Here is a 17,591-nt window from a genome sequence, read left to right as displayed (position 1 = left end):
AGAGAGCTCCAACGAATTAATTACAGATATGCCTGCACCGGAATCCAACAACGCTGTTATTTCGCTGTCAAAAACGTTCACTCGCAAATATGGACACTTTCTTGTTTCGATTTGAATCGTGTGGACACGATTAATTGGGTCGTAACCGAGTTTAATGGGAACTTTGCCGTTTGTAGGGATGACCGTGTTCCCCGGCGTACACCCCCTTAATGGTTTCCCTGGTTCTGACTGGGTTGTATTCGAGCAGTTGCAGCACAATGTGTGCAAGTGCGAATCGTCCTCCCCAGTTCTCCGCAACCATAACAGAACACCCTTCTGGTCTCTCTGCAGTCCCGCCAATTGTGACCGGATTTCCTGCAGTTCCAACAGATATTTAGCTGGGTGTGCTCTGCATTTTGAAGATTCGTCGCGTTCCTTTTATCTGCTGACGGTCTCCAATTTTTCGCTTCCGCTCTTGGATTGATTGCGTCGATCGCTTGCGGGGTGTCACTGTCGCACTCTGACTGCTCACAATCCACGTGATTAACCATCCGCTGTATTCGAGCATCCGGCTGTTGAAGATTGAAGTCGGCTGCATCGATGCCGTGATTCAGTCGAATCAGATGGTCAAGATCTCGCACCGGAACGATCGAAATTTTCGAACGGTAGTGCTGTCGCATATTGTCCCATACTACTTCGAACTTTCGTCTGCGTGAAAGGGGTCTTGATAACAGTTTGTTCAACCTCTCTATTTCTGTCACGAACGCAATGAACGGCTCTCCTCTGTGCTGCTTGCGTTCCTGGATTTTCTGCCGAATTCCCTGGTCCTGATTCGGGTTGCCAAACCGATATCGTATCCTCTCCTCGAAATCGTTCCAGTTCTCAAATTCGTCGACGTACGTAAAGAACCAGTCCGAAGCTTGTCCTTCCAAAATGAGATGAATGTCACGCAGTAGACTCCTGTCTGACACTCCCTCACGTCCGGCGATCTTTTTCAGTTTATATAGGAAGTTCTCCACCGAAACGGATTTAGTATCACCTGAAAAAAATAATTTCCAGTGTTCTATTCTCCGGTAGTGTCGAGGTTCGCGATTCTCTCGCAAGATTCCGCCTTGACGCGCCATCCTTCCATGGCTTGCTCGGTCACTGTATTCTCCCGAACCGTACCAATCATCGCTGACCTCTCTATAGTTCTGCCTATGACATCTGCCTTGCCAGTCTGTCGCCCTATGTCTTCGAAAATCTTCCTCCGATTCAACTTCGCTACTTTCTTCGGTTCGTTGAGTCGGCAGTCCGCTGATCCTACGATTTAGCGTCTCATCCGGGTATTGTCGTTCCGTCCTGGCGACATGCCCTGCCTGTAGCTGAACTGATCTTCTCCTCTCCGGCTCGTTGTTACCGTGTTCTGATCCGGTTGCATTCATTCTAGGATATATATTATTGGCTGCTTCCATCTTACACTGGATTAACTGCGATTCGAGTTGGTTGATGCGTTTCAGGAGTTCTTCAATCGACGGTTGCACCGCTGTCGACTCACTATTTTGCCGATTTGTAGTTTTAGCCGGTGTCTGGTTGGTTTTCTGGATCGCTCCAAAGCTTTTATCCAGTGTTAATTCCCGGTTAAAGCCTTTAGGGTTCTCCAGGTCAGCCTCAAGTTCTTGTTTGTCCTCACCTCCTACGGCTTCGCTCTCATTCCCGTCATATTCGGGGAGTGTTTGAAGCTTATTGGTAGCTTTCTGAAGCAATTCATGAATGTACTTCAGAAGCTCTTGGCGCGCTCTTTCTCCACTCTCGTTTGTAGCCTCACCTCGATGTACCCGCAAATCATAGTGTCTAAGACGAGACACCAACTTGGGACTCGATCCATCCTGCAGCGACACATCTATTTGGTGTAGCCGACTCCTAATGACGTCAATTTCCTGCTCGAATCTGTATGGGGGGCGATACTCCCTTCCCTCCTTCTGGTCTTCCTGGAATAGTCGTCGTAATAACCGTAGTTTTGACGACGTGTCTTTTTGCCGCTCCTCTAACTGATTCCGAAGCAATAGTTCGTAATCCACTTCTTCATTCGACAAGTGTTCCGCATATGGAAATTTCAAAGCCATTTTCAAATGTTAAATTCAACAATCAGTAATTCAAATCAAGTTCACTCACCAACTTCACTGCCTTATTTTTATTAAGTTAAAAAAATTAATGTGTACCAATAAATTTAAGGTTATCATAGAAGAATATATGTACAGAAACTAGAAATAATAAATTTTTGTAACTTAAGTATATTCAGGACGCATGTACAAATATAAAAAAACAGAAGAATAAACGTTATAAAAATGCCCAATTTTGTTTTTGATTTCAACAAATCCGAAAAAAAATTACCCGAAATCGTTATGTATTTTTTGAGAAAATGCAGTTCCCAAAAACACAACTAAAAAAATTCCAACACTAGATTAACTCAAGATGCAAATTGCATTACATGAGTCCGCAAAATTTTAGCCTTTTTAAAGTTGGATGCCAAAATGTGATGCGCGCAACAGGAAAAAAATTACCCCAAAATTTACGTTGGGCGCCAAAATGTGATGCGCGCAACAGGAAAAAAATTACCCCAAAATTTACGTTGGGCGCCAAAATGTGATGCGCGCAACAGGAAAAAAATTACCCCAAAATTTACGTTGGGCGCCAAAATGTAGCGGGCCAAATGGCCGTTTACGGTTTCCGTCTACCAAAACGCTCCTCAGGACGTTTTAAACGAGTAGCTTTAGCGCCACCCCCGAAGAGGACCACTCGTCAGGTTAGAATTGCCCAGCATGAAACCTAACCTCAGGGCAGGTTATAGAAATTGATCCCGAAATGGCGCAAAGGAACGGTAGGTAAACACAAAATGTGAAAAGATGCACTCCGTTTCGCGTATAGATGGAGCCACTACTATGTTTAGCAAAGACGCAAGAGAAATGATCGTTATACCAACTCGAAAGCTCATGCACTAAAAAAACGATCAGTTATCATCACAGGCAGAACTCAGTCGAACACTCTTTCCCTCTCGCTTCGTAAGTAGTAGTGGGGACTAATTCCCGATAGCCCATCGGAGTAAAACAAACACAAAGAAAATTCAAATCTACGGAAACGACGCGAAACGTGAGAAATCTTCTCGAACCAAATTCACTACATGGGAAAGCTAATCAACATAAAAAATACAAACATTTCAGGTAACACTAACTAACAGGAAAACATTTTATTGGACGGATTAAAATACGGCATTTTATTCTTAACCTAGGTTTCATATATTCATTAAGCTTTACATTTTTCGTGTTCCTTCCCTTTCTAGCTTTCCCCTTTCCTGTCTACCTATGTGCGGTCAAAATTTCCTGCTAGCGGATAAAGCTGCGCTGAGCAGTACAAATGCGCGCTCGGCTTTAGCTTTCGAGCGGCAAAGAAAGCTTTCGAAGGTTTAAGTGTTGTGTGTGTATGGATCTACGTGCACGGATCAATGATCTATTTTTACTCACATGTGTTATTTCTGGAACAGCGTCGATCTAGTAGAGCTGCATCTCAGCTGGGTGCCGACTGGTATTGCGGCTTCGGCACCGACTTCCTATCGCAAACCTATTCAGCGATGGTGACGAACGGCGTCTAAAATGGCGTCGCAATGATGACGCTATTTAGGCCTTTGCCTACCGGGTGTTGAATTCGGCCAACTTTTCGGCGATGAAGATGGCCGTCGCTCTAACGAAGCGCGTTGATGATTTGCTGCTTCCTTCCGACCTTTTGCCAAAAGCGTCGGGAACTTTCGAAGCCGGAACGTGGGGTCAGCAGGGTGGTAAACGAGACGGGCGGCGTGCCGAGCGTATGCGTCGCTAGAACACGGATGGCGAAAAATCTCCAAACTTTCAATAAAAGAGAAGAAGCCGTCGATTGGCTATTCGACGCTTTGAAGCTTTTTATCACACAACTCAATTATTTAATCTTACCTTCTTTTCACACACAAGTTCGCACGAAATGTAGCGAATTCAAATTTGTATTTCTGACCGCACAATTCACTGACCGCACTAGCTATGCCTATCGGAAAGGAACTTTTTTAATAATTTTAATCCTAAAAGAACTTCTCACATTTTTAACAAACTACCTTTTAAAACACACCGCGATACTAAAAAAGAACTTCACACTGCTGCCTCTTCCACGATCAGGATCGAAATGGACGAGTTGCAGTTCTGTAGATCCTCAGATAGGCGTCAAGTGATTCGAGTATTCGTAGTCGGAAGTACGTATTTTTACAAATACTACTCTTTCGACAACCATTTCTCTCGCTTGAATTTTAAGAATACTCTTTCCTCTTAACACATTCGTATCTATCCATTTCATTCTAATGCGCATTTGGGTTTCGGTGAGACGGAATATTTTGAAAGTTCATCCGAAATAGGCTAAAATTGCATGCAAGGGAATATTTGTACACAAGCGTCTGAATATTTCTTGATGTGATGCGTTTTGGCATAGTGAGCGTAGTGAACGAATAATGACAAAAATTACGAAAAAGGTGAACATGCTACAGAATGATAAGGAAAAAGGGGCAGTTAAAGTTGGATATTGATGGTTTTTATGAAGGTGTATATAAGGGACATATAGAGGACATCGCGGCTTGCCAACACATCTCGAACCGGGACGTTGGGTGGTCTTCCTCGGGCCCGGAGGGTGTCCATAAGCCGAGACCTAGCGGAACTGTACTCGGTGCACGCCCAGACTATGTGCTCTATATCGTGATAACCGTCGCCACAAGCGCAGATACCACTCTCCACCAGCCCAATACGTCGGAGATGTGCATCCAGCGTGTAATGGTTCGCCATGAGTCGGGACATCACACGAATGAAGTCACGACCCACATCCATCCCCTTGAACCAAGGTTTCGTCGATACCTTAGGGACTATCGAATGTAGCCACCTTCCTAGCTCCCCATTGCTCCACGAGGTTTGCCAACTTTCGAGGGTTCTCTGATGAGTAATACTGAAAAATTCGTGGAAGCAAATTGGTCTTTCAAAAACGTCACCTTCAATGGCACCCACCTTAGCTAAGGAGTCCGCCTTCTCATTGCCCGGAATGGAGCAATGAGAAGGGACCCACACCAAGGTAATCTGGAAAGATTTGTCAGATAAAGCACTCAGTAGCTCCCGTATTTTCCCCAAAAAATACGAGGAATGCTTTCCATGTTTCATCGAGCGAATAGCGTCAATAGAACTCAGACTATCCGAGACGATGAAGTAATGGTCTGCGGGTAATGTGTCAATGACTCCAAGGGTATACTGAATAGCAGCTAGTTCTGCGGCGTAAACTGAAGCAGGGTCACTGAGTTTGTAGGAGGCGGTGAACTTTTGATTGAAAATACCGAAGCCAGTGGACCCTTCGAGGTTTGATCCGTCAGTATAAAACATCTTAGAACAGTCGACTTCTCGGAATTTATTATAAAAAATATTTGGAACCACTTGTGGGCGTATATGGTCCGGAATTCCAATAATCTCATCTTTCATGGATGTGTCGAAGAAAACAGTAGATTCAGAAGTATTTATGAAATGCACACGGTTGGGATTGTAAGAAGAAGGATTAATATTTTGCGCCATGTAGTCAAAGTACAGGGACATAAAACGGGTCTGAGAATTGAGCTCAACAAGCCTTTCGAAATTTTCAATCACTACCGGGTTCAAGATATCGCATCGAATGAGCAATCGATATGAGAGTTCCCAAAATCGATTTTTCAGCGGGAGAACGCCCGACAGGACTTCGAGACTCATCGTATGGGTCGACTGCATGCACCCTAAGGCGATACGCAAACAACGATACTGAATTCTTTCGAGTTTGATGAAATGAATGTTCGCGGCGGATCGAAAGCAGAAGCATCCGTATTCCAGTACCGACAGTATCGTTGTTTGATACAACCTAATTAGGTCTCCTGGGTGGGCACCCCACCACGTTCCGGTTATTGTACGAAGAAAGTTGATCCTTTGCTGGCATTTCTGTTTCAGATACCGAACATGGCATCCCCAAGTACCTTTCGAGTCGAACCAGACCCCTAGATATTTTACTGTGAAGACCTGAGCTATATTTTGACCCATTAATAGAAGCTGTAGTTGTGCTGGTTCACGCTTCCTAGAAAATACAACTAGCTCAGTTTTCTCCGTGGAGAATTCGATACCCAGCTTGATAGCCCATGCAGACAAATTGTCCAAGGTATTCTGTAATGGTCCTTGTAGATCGACAGCTTTGGGTCCCGTAACAGACACCACGCCATCGTCTGCAAGTTGTCTTAACGTGCAGGAATTGTCAAGACATTCATCAATGTCGTTGACGTAGAAATTGTATAACAGGGGGCTTAGACATGAGCCCTGGGGAAGGCCCATGTAGCTAAATCGTGATGTCGATAAGTCACCATGCGAAAAATGCATGTGCTTTTCCGACAACAAGTTTAGTAAAAAGTTGTTTAAAGTCGCTGAAAGACCATGCTGGTGCAGCTTCTCTGAAAGAATGTTGATAGAAACTGAATCAAAAGCCCCCTTTATATCTAGGAACACTGATGCCATCTGCTCTTTACTAGCATAGGCCATTTGAATTTCGGTTGAGAGCAACGCAAGACAATCATTCGTCCCTTTGCCTTTGCGAAAGCCAAATTGTGTATCTGACAGTAAGCCATTTGCTTCGACCCAATTGTCGAGGCGGGATAGGATCATTTTCTCGAACAACTTCCGGATACAAGATAGCATTGCGATCGGTCGATACGAATTGTGGTCGGAGGCTGGTTTTCCTGGTTTTTGGATGGCGATGACCTTCACTTGCCTCCAATCGTGTGGGACAATGTTAGCCTCAAGAAACTTATTAAATAAGTTCAACAAGCGTCTCTTGGCAGAGTCTGGCAGATTCTTCAACAAGTTGAATTTGATTCTGTCTGGCCCTGGAGCTTTATTGTTACACGACAAGAGAGCAAGTGAGAACTCCACCATCGAAAAAGGTGTTTCGTTCGCGTTATCGTGACGGGACGCGGCGCGGTAGATCTTCTGTGCCGGGGCGGAATCCGGACAAACCTTCTTGGCGAAATCGAATATCCAACGGTTTGAATATTCCACGCTCTCATTAGTACTGTTTCGATTTCGCATACGTCGGGCTGTTCCCCAAAGAGTGCTCATCGATGTTTCTCTCGTTAATCCGTCGACGAACCGGCGCCAATAACCGCGTTTTTTGGCTTTCATCAAACTCTTCATTCGCTTGTCTAACGTCGCGTACTGTCGAAAACTAGCGGGTAACCCGTCGTTCCGGAAGGTCTTAAACGCGGCGGCCTTCTCTGCGTACACGTCTGAGCACTCTTTATCCCACCAGGGATTGGGAGAACGTTTTTGTATGTTCGCGCCGGGTACTGGCTTAGTCTGAGCTTGATTCGCGCTGTCGAGAATCAAGCCAGCCAAAAAGCTGTACTCTTCCTCCGGAGGAAGTTCTTGAGTAGATTCGATGTTGTCGGATATCGCGGCAGCATAGCTCTTCCAATCGATATTTCGTGTGAGGTCATACGAAATATTGATTGTTTCCAATGGCCTTGAGCCGTTATTGATTGAGACTACGATCGGCAGATGGTCGCTACCGTGGGGATCAGGGATTACCTTCCACGCGCATTCTAACTTTAGCGAGGTCGAGCAAAGGGATAAATCTAATGCGCTTGGGCGCGCTGGTGGGGGAGGAATCCGTGTCATTTCACCCGTGTTTAGAATTGTCATGTTGAAGTTGTCGCAAATATTGTGAATTAAAGAGGAACGGTTATCATCATAAAGGCAACCCCATTCCGTACCGTGAGAGTTAAAGTCGCCTAAAACTAGTCGCGGTGCAGGCAGGGATTCTATGATGTCATGTAGCCGGCGATGCCCAATCGCGGTGTTGGGGGGAATATATATGGAAGCTATGCAAAGATCTTTGCCTTTGATTGTTACTTGACAAGCGATAACTTCAATACCTGTTATCGAGGGAAGGTTAATTCTGTAGAAGGAATAGCGCTTTTTGATCCCCAAAAGCACTCCTCCATAGGGGGTGTCTCGATCCAGGCGAATAATATTAAAGTCGTGGAAGTTGAGATCTATGTCGGAAGTTAACCAAGTTTCACATAATGCAAATGCATCGCAACTCAAATTATTTATTAAAATTTTGAAGGAATCGATTTTCGGGATGATACTTCTGCAATTCCACTGTAGAACAGTGATCAAATCCGTGACCTCGTTCGATGAGTTAGCCATCGAAGGATACAATCGCTGAAAGGAGGGGCCATTTAGCAGTCAACTGCTTCAAAAATGTTCTTACTGTAGGGAGAAAAGCTAACAACAGACTTTTAATAGGATCAGTTATATTGAAAGTTTTTATTATCCAGTCCACAATGTCCGAGAGTTTGATAATTCCAGTGCCGCGATTATTCTCGAACTGAAACAGAGGAACACTTGGGATTTTTGATGTTCCGGGAAGTGCTGGGAACTCCTTCTCTGAGTTTAATCCTCCGAGACCAGGAGCTAATTGCTTCGGTTTGGTTGCAACACTTCCAATAGATGTGACTTTCTGAGTCCCGTCAAGGGATACCTTCTGGCCTTTACAACGAACTTTAGGAGAGGAAATGTTCCTCCTCTTCCTATAACTTCTAGGCGCCCTAGTAGATGTTCCCTCTTGTGGGTCATCAGCCTCGCCCTCGTTAGGAGGCAAGTGAGCATAGATGTTTGTTGAGGTTGGTGGTGTAGCTTTCTTTAGCATTTCTGCAAAAGAACGTTCGGATCGTCCAGCAAGGGAACGTTTTAGTTTATCCCCGCGTAGTTTGTACGCGGGACATGCCGAGATATCATGCAGATTCTCTGCACAGTAAGGACACTTCTCAGCATTCTTACTGCACGAATCATCTAGATGATTCTCCCCGCATTTTCCACAGCGGGCCTTATTGCTACAATGGGTGGCTGTGTGACCCAATTGTTTACACTTTGTGCAATTCATGACCCGCGGCACAAACAGACGCACAGGCAGACGAACCTTGTGCAAGAGGACGTAATTTGGCAAAGCGGTACCAGCGAAGGTCAACCGATAAGAGTTTGATTGGGGGTACGTTTTTGAACCATCCCCCGCAACTACTACTGAGTGCAAACGCTTGCACTCGAGTATTTTCACTGGCTGAAGTAAGCGGTCTCTGAAACGGCCAACCCCGTACTGCAGCAGATCCTCGCATGTCAAACTGTCATCGGTGACAACGCCTTCAGACTGTACTTTCACAGCTGGAATATACACGTGATAGTCCTTCGTAAAGTGCTCGCAGCAAGCAATATCGTTTGCCTGCTTTGAGTTAGTCAGCACGACCCTCAGCCTGTCTGAGCGGACCTTTTTTATTTCGATCACAGCCGAGAACCGTTCCGTCAGGTCTTTTGAAATCTGTAATAGATTCAGCGATTTTGTTTTGGGCCGAAAGAAGACCACAAAGGGACCGGTCGAGAGCTCTGGATATTGTTTGGGTCGGGGGAGAGCCTTAGGAGTCGACTCGATCTCCATTTGGCCATCCGGGGAGGAAGCCATCGACACCGTCAACGCACGGGGTCAGCACCCGCGCAGACGGGAAAAAGCCGTAAATGTATCAAAAAGGTAGATTTCACTTATCTGTATACTCGTTTCCCACGACGCACCAGTCCAGCTTAAATAGCTGGTTATTGTTCAATCCTCGCTTTACGAACAAAAGGTTGAGGAATGTGGCCTAACGGTTAACACACGCACAAAAGAAAATAAAAGTCCAAACCTCGAAGAGGCAGAGAATGGCAAAATAACCTTGAACGCGGATTACTGCACTGTTCTTTTTCCAACAGACCGAAAACAAAACACTTCTATCTCGATCGAGCGATGCGTAGAGACTGAAACATTGACTTTTATATATATATAGATAGATAGATAGATCGATAGATAGATAGATAGATAGATAGATAGATAGATAGATAGATAGATAGATAGATAGATAGATAGATAGATAGATAGATAGATAGATAGATAGATAGATAGATAGATAGATAGATAGATAGATAGATAGATAGATAGATAGATAGATAGATAGATTTATAAAAAATAAAAAAAAATGGTCGACTTAGGGGAGGGCAGCATGCGTTATCGCCGGGATGATGATCTCCATCTGCATCACTCTGGCTGAGGACGTAGAAAACTACAATCAGAGAAATGCACGTAATGCAAGGGGACTGGTCAGAGCGGACTTGTTGGCTAAGTAGCAGGAGGGAGTCAACGCGGAGAAAGGAAGGTGGACCCACCGAATCATCCCATATATATCGGCTTGGTGGCATAGGAGGCATGGAGAGGTGATTTTCCATTTGACGCAGTTTTTGTCCGGACACGGATGCTTCCAGAAGTACTTGCATCGGTTTGGATATACTTCGTAACCTCTTTGCCCGTAGTGTGTGAACGTGTAAGAGGCACCGAAACACGTGGTCTTCGAATGCCCTAGGTTCGAACAAGTTCGTAGGGCTATACCACGACGTGCATACCACGACGAGCATACCTGGAACGCTGTCAACAGAGTAGATACGAGTATACTCTCCGAGCTGCAGAGGAAATGGTGGAGTGACGAACAAAGCAGCACCGTTGGCTATAAAGTCGCCGTGAAACCACAAATCTGGATTCGAGAGAAATTCCGCCACCGGTGAACCGAACGTCAGGCTTCACCAGATCATTTAAACACCATCATAAATACTTCAAGCAAGCTATTTCAAACATTTGAATTGACTGACAGTTTTACATAAGACAGCTGGAGGAAAACAAACCCCCAAGTAATGTGAGTGACATCCCAACAAACAATTGTGATGGATAATGGCTTGTCCAGTTCTTGTTCAGCTTGTTCCCTCGTAATAAAGGTTTGTTCAGTTTTCGTTGTTTGTTGGGATGATTTGCATAGAGCTCTATTGACTTATTTGACGTCTAGGACGCCAACACAGTTGCAATGTGTGTAGATAACATACATATAACGATATATTCAATTCACCATCTGATTTAACCTCATTTGGCAAACATTCCACCCGATTTAACCTCAATCTCGCACTAACACAACTGCACATGGATTAGTCAATGCAGCTTATTCGCTTTACATGAGAATCTTTCTCGAGTGCTATATTACTGTTAGCAAGGTTAATGATTACTATTATTTTTAGTTTGAACAACTTTTGGGTGAAAGTTTGGGCCAAAAAATGTTATTCAGGTAAAAAATCCGATTCAAAAAGTCCCTCCTTGGAAAGGGGCTAAAATAAATAATTACCGTTTGTATTTCGTGACGAATGAAACTTTATTTAAAGTCACGTAAATAAAAGCAAACTAACAAAAAACCGTCTCTATTTTCTTTGGGCAGCAAAACAGTGAGCATCGTTGAATGATGCATTGGGTATTATTAGATTTCATAAGGCATCCTTGCACGAGGTGTTAGAAATGCCATTACTGAGCAGTAATGTTACTTTTAATTATCGTGAAAGGCGAGTAATGACGGAAAACCCATACAATTTCAGAAAGGCTATTACTTAGTAATGACACTTTTAATGCTAGTGTAAGGAACCCTGTAGAAATTCTGAAATCAGACTGAAATAGTATTGTGAATTTACTTGAAAGCTGCATTTTAGTGACTACCTCTGCAGGGTCTGAAAGTAAGCGTTCGAATACAGGGGATATGCGAATGGTGTATGCGGTTTCGCACAGTCTGTGTTATTGAATAATTCCAATTCGCATATATGTCTGTCGAAAAAGCAGTACTTTCAAAATACCAACAACGATGAAAACATGCTGAAATATTTGCAGAATGTAATTTACGTATAATTTATTTCCTAGAAAGTAATGCTTTTATTCATCATGCTTCTAATTGTGGGTATTGTAACCCCCGGAGGTTAGATTTTGTTGAAGCTTGGGGATTGAGGTTAAATTTGCTGTAGGCTAATATTCTCATTCCACACCCCTACGCATTATAACTGTACGCGATTCATAGACATGACTCGATTAATTTTCGACAAGCGGATTGTCAATGAGGTGACAGCGTCTATTCTAGCGGTTCATCGACCGAACGACTCCATCCGTATGACGTTTAAACTAATTTGAGTTTTGAATCTGGCTCATGTACACCGTTGCAAAAAAGAACATTATAAGCCTCTCTGAGGCATATAACAATTAAAACAAAATAAGTATGGTTACATTTCGAATTGAAGGATGGCTTGTAGACACCTTGTCCTCTTTCAAGTAGTGTGGTTCGAAAATTTCTTTTTCGGTGGAATAAAATTCGGAGCTCAGTCGTAATATAGTCGATTTCAACCCGCATTTGGTACAAATAATTATTTCGACAACTTCGCTTAAACCTAGGGGCAGATCACTTGTGATGCATTTTTAAAAATCAGCGAAATTAAATGCATTTATTTCCATCAAAATAGAAATTCATAATGTATTTTGCGTTGCGTGCAATGTCTTTTGAGTTGCGTGTAAGACGTCAAAACCCTACGAAAAAACTAGCCCTACATTCCACAAAACGTCGAACAAAGTGGATCAGCGTAGGACGTTTTTTGAACAAACTTTTCTGCGAGGGAGTGCAAAGTTGATGCAAAAATGGAAATTAAATGCATTTTTTCTAATTTGATGCAAATTTTTTATACATTCCTAGAGTGATCTGCCCCTAGGCTTAAACAGTAATCGATAATTTCTTCTGAATCTAAATCTACGGCTGTAGAACACATTGGTATGAAAAGAAACCTTTATCGCTTATTTTTGCACAGCTTGAGAAAACATGAGAAAAGACGAAAGGTTGCACTTGTTTATTCCAACGCAAAAATGCACTTTTCATAAACATTTTCTTAGTGTACCGTCGTTAAAGAGTTAATTACTCACATGGCGATATATAATGAAATTAGACTCCTAAACCATCGATTATTGAAGTTTACTTTGTTTCGCTTCAAGAATGATTAAGCTTACTGCGCTTTTCAATAAAGATCGGCATTTGTTGCAAATTTTTTGTCCAATACTGTACGAAGAATTACGTTATAATTTTGCTAGTAAAATTTTCATTCGCACTTTATTTGATGCGCGAAGACACACGAACGGAATTGTTATCGTTTGTTTCACAGTTTTTGATTCAAACTTCCAACTTCCGTACAACTGTTTCACGATGCCTAATTTTTTATTGTTTTTCTTCAAAAGACTAATGCCACTTCCGGAATGCAATCCATGTATGATATATCTCACTTTCCATGCATTTTTTAATTTGCTTAACTTCTCCTGCATCGTTTCAGAAAGATTTTCAGTCCTATGCAATGTTTAGTAATCAGACACTCACTAGAATTCCGTATTTCTGAACCGAATTGCAGCAATAACTCTTTGGCTACGTTGCCAACTGTCACTCTGCAACATCTAACGCCGGCGCTACTTTGCACTATTCTGATCGGGAAAAGGGCAATCTTGGAATCTTATCTGGAGTAAAACCAAGGCACTCTAAGGAAATTAACGCCATTTGGCACCTTTAAATGTCCCAAGGCGTTTCTTACAAATGTCCATCGGGACACGTGATGTGCCCAAACCCGTTTCAGGTGTTTAGCGCATCACGATTTGCAAACGCTCGTGTCATAACAACAATCCTTCCGTGACGAAGAAATCAAATCGATGACAAAACAATATTTGTTAGGGTTCTGACAACACGCGCAAATTTAATAAGAACAACAAATATGTTGATTTTCGGCACACGTCAAAACATTAGCATCGATCGATACGATAAACACTGTCAATGTGCCATTATTGTCTGTTTACTGATCCGATTAAAGTAGCTTTTAGGTTAGCTATCCTAACAAACATCAATCAGCCGGATTCCGCAGAACTGCTTTGTTGTATCTGGCAGTCCAAGAGTAGGATTGATAAAGTACACTTCACTAATTGTGCTAACGTGTTTGTATTTCTCGAATGGATATCATCGAACACAAAACAAGGTGATTATTTCTTATAACTGATTTTGATTCTTATGACGATAGAAAACGCTTTATATTTTCAAAAGTTATAGGAAAAATCAAATGTTAAAAGAATGAGTGGGTAAGGGAGAGTGCAAGGGGCGTGACACTTCTAATAACTTATAAATTATTATACAATTATACTGTTTTTGTAGATTTATAGACGATTATAGAATAACATTATAATTTTATAGACAGCTTATATTTATACAACTTTCGAACTTGTTTTCGAACTTATTCTCAGTGTGCGGTGAATTTGTGAGAGTTGTCACTTTATTGTTTACATTGAAATCAAGTGCATAACTAAAATTTAAAAATCAGCTTTGTTAGAGACCGCATTCGGATTATTGTGGCTACGATAGCTTTCGGAATGGGAATCGACAAATCGGATGTTAGGCGGTCATTCACTACGGTGCGTCGAAGGATTTAGAAAGTTATTTGAAAGCTGGTACAGCTGGCCGGGATAGTGAACCATCCAAGCGTATTATGTTTTGGAGTCGTGCTGATTTCAAAACACATGATCTACCACGAGAATATAATCAGTGTGGAGTTCAGAAGAATTTGGAAGCTTTGTCGAAGAAGATGCACAAATATTTGGACGCAAGAGACTGCAGACGGCGGTTTATCCTGATATTTTGAAGGAGACAATGTTAAAGTCGAACCTCGCAAGCATTGCTGTGACAAATGTGAACGGACGATTAGCGCCTTAGTGGAGTAAGAGACAGTAAGCGATACGAAGGGATCGACGAGAACGGCAATTATGATTTTAGTAAAGACACGTAACATTTGTTGAAAGCTATCAAAGCCTTCGGTGGTGGTACAGGTATTACGTTGCTGATCTTGCTGCTGCGCGGCTCCAAAGGCAAAAAACGAAATGATTATTACCTTAAAAATCCCTTCACGGTGTCGGAAAGTCACGAGATGAGGACTGATAGAAAGCGCTAACCGTTTTGCTAGAAAGAGAAGGATTTTTGAACAAAATTAAATTGCCAAATGATATAATCATTTGTTCTGATTTACATCACTCAACTCAACTATACCGAAGGCGAAAAAATGGTACGAAACATCAAACCGGAAACTGTCTATGAAACCAACAACCAAGATATTCAAATCGCTACGATTTGTAAGTATTCTTTTGATAACACGAAAAACTGATATAATCTACCATATTCAAGAATGGAATACAAATGAATAGTCCACTTTGATTCGCAGGTTCAAGTGTAACCACTGTATGATACAACATCGGACTTTCAAAGCCAGCCAAAGATGCTCCCTAACCTACTACCACCACCTGTCAGTGCAAGTTCTCAATCAAACATGACTTTTCTTTGAGCTGGAAAGAATTCGCTCGATTGGACGGCGATGGTAGATTGTTTGAGCACATCAAACCGAATCTTCCAATCAATACCTCCCACATGTTACATTCGATCAAATTAAATTGGCACTGACATATGTTCACGTAAGGCAACAGCTACAATCACTACATGCTCAGTTGAAAGATGATATTGCTTCAGCGCCTACAGTAAAACCCGTTCCACCAGCAAATAATATTTGGGGTGATGAAGACGAGGAATTATCTTTCGGAGATAACAGCTTCGTGGAAATTGATCGTAAGTTAGAGGAAGCAATCAACAGTATGAAAGAGGATAAGAAACTCCAAATGACCGATTGTAACAGCATTGATGACGAGGAAGCAGATTTCGATTTGGATGAAATTGCTGCATTGGAAACGTCAGTAATAAATGGTGGTGATGCGTCCTTTGGTGGAGGCTCCAATCTTCAAGCCGAGAGTATTACGAACAATAGTTACAAATCAAGGAGAATCATTTACGATGATAGCGCTGACGAATCAATGGGTCCGAGTCCAGAAAAACAGACTAAAATTGAACAGATGGTAGAGGCAGTAGAGGCATCTCCAGAAAAATCAGCAAGGGCTGTTCAGCCCACTTTCAGATTCAAAACGGCCAATAGTGCGGCAATGTCCGGAAGCAGGCTATCAAACAAACGAATAATTTATACTGATAGCGATGACGATGATGTTGGCAAAAGGGATGCGTTGCTGCTGCTGAGCGGAAAAAATTCAGCAAGGATTGTTTCGACACAAGGCATTAAATGCATTTTGGAGGTCATGTTTCAAATATTTTTTTAGTTAAAATATGATTAATGATAAACCGAGATTGTTGTAACTGATTTGTTTGCTTCCAATATTGTGTGCCAGCATTTCGATTAGAGAGCTGCATTGTACTGAAAAAATAGTGAAGGTACGAAAAGTAGTCAATCCGTCAAGTTAACTATGCTTGTTACTATTACCAGTACTGATGTCCTAAGTCTTAATCATCATGTGACAGCGTTTCTGACACCCGGGATGATGTTGCGAACTAGGTTGCGAACCAAGCTTCCAATGTGCTGATCAAATGTTTTGACACCTGCGTTTGTCTGTTGCGCGCAATTAGTTTTTTTTACAGAGCCATTATAACTAATTAGTTGCTGACAGGACTAGTTTCGGTTAGCGGACTTTCTCCTGCTGCAGTTGAATACTTCGCACTCCTATGCCATGGTGTAACGCCTTGTAATATATTTGCTGCGGGTGGAGCACGTTTTCCATATGGCCGAAGTCTTCGACCAGGAATAAGTATGCTGCACTGTTGATTATGGTTGATGAGTATAAACGTGACGTCACTTCTTCGTTTGTACAGTAAGGGGTATCCGTACTGGACGGGTCGCTTATGTACTAATGACCTAGTATCCACATTTCGAGTAATACTGGCTCTCGTTCAGCTTAATGGTGACAGATTAGGCCGCGGATTTTGGGTGACAGAAAACCGAGGATAACACACGATTGGCTCCCATCACATGTTTGCTCTGTAGATTGGTAAAGTCATTTTGATATTAAAATGAACAACTGACGAAGAGAAATTTGTGGGTGAAACTTACCGAAAGAAAAAGTTCCTTCCGAGCACCTTGCTGCGTGTTTGCGGTTGACCGATTATACTCCGTTGTTGCTGTCGAGCGAACTTGCTGCACCAACTGAACAGTGGTTCCTTTTGCTTGCGATGCTCCCGCTTCTTGTATTGTATACTGTTACTGTTATACCTAAAGGTGATGTTGCTGTATGTACTGCTGCGGAATCTGGGTGATAATTCTAGTTTGTTATTGCTGATGGAGCTGCTGCTGTTAGCCAATGGTCATCTAGTTGCGGTTGTACAATTAACATCAAACCCTATGAAAGAACCGCCGTTAGAACGTTTTTGTTACCGACTGATCGGATGATGGAAAGGCTACAGCTGCTGGGTAATATTCGTGATTGACGCTAAAATAGTGGCTATTTTGGTTGGGATGATTGAATCACTATCAGTGTTAAGCGGCCCTTACACGTTCAATATTTTTGTCAAGTAGAGTATTGACAAAAGTATTGTACGTGTAATGGAAAAAAAATTATTGACGATGTGTATTTCAAACGGGACTGAAATATTGTAACAATATCGTCAATACTGGTAAATATTGAACGTGTAAAAGCCGCTTTAAAACAAATATTTTGGGGCAATTAACTGGTAGAGAACAAGATTGGGATTTTACAAAGATGCATTTTTGTGTCTGGCTACGATTTTACTGAACCAC

General features: G+C 42.4%; 1 pseudogene; it reads left to right on the top strand.

The window, feature by feature from the left end:
* The first annotated feature begins 3,684 nt into the window (after positions 1-3,684).
* LOC131695527 (uncharacterized) lies at positions 3,685-16,867 on the top strand (annotated as a pseudogene).
* The last annotated feature ends 724 nt before the right edge of the window (positions 16,868-17,591 follow it).

Source organism: Topomyia yanbarensis, chromosome 1, assembly GCF_030247195.1.
Source record: "Topomyia yanbarensis strain Yona2022 chromosome 1, ASM3024719v1, whole genome shotgun sequence".
NCBI classification, from domain to species: Eukaryota; Metazoa; Arthropoda; class Insecta; order Diptera; family Culicidae; genus Topomyia; species Topomyia yanbarensis.
Note: the sequence above shows the minus strand (reverse complement) of the source record. Positions and strands in the feature narration are given on the sequence as shown.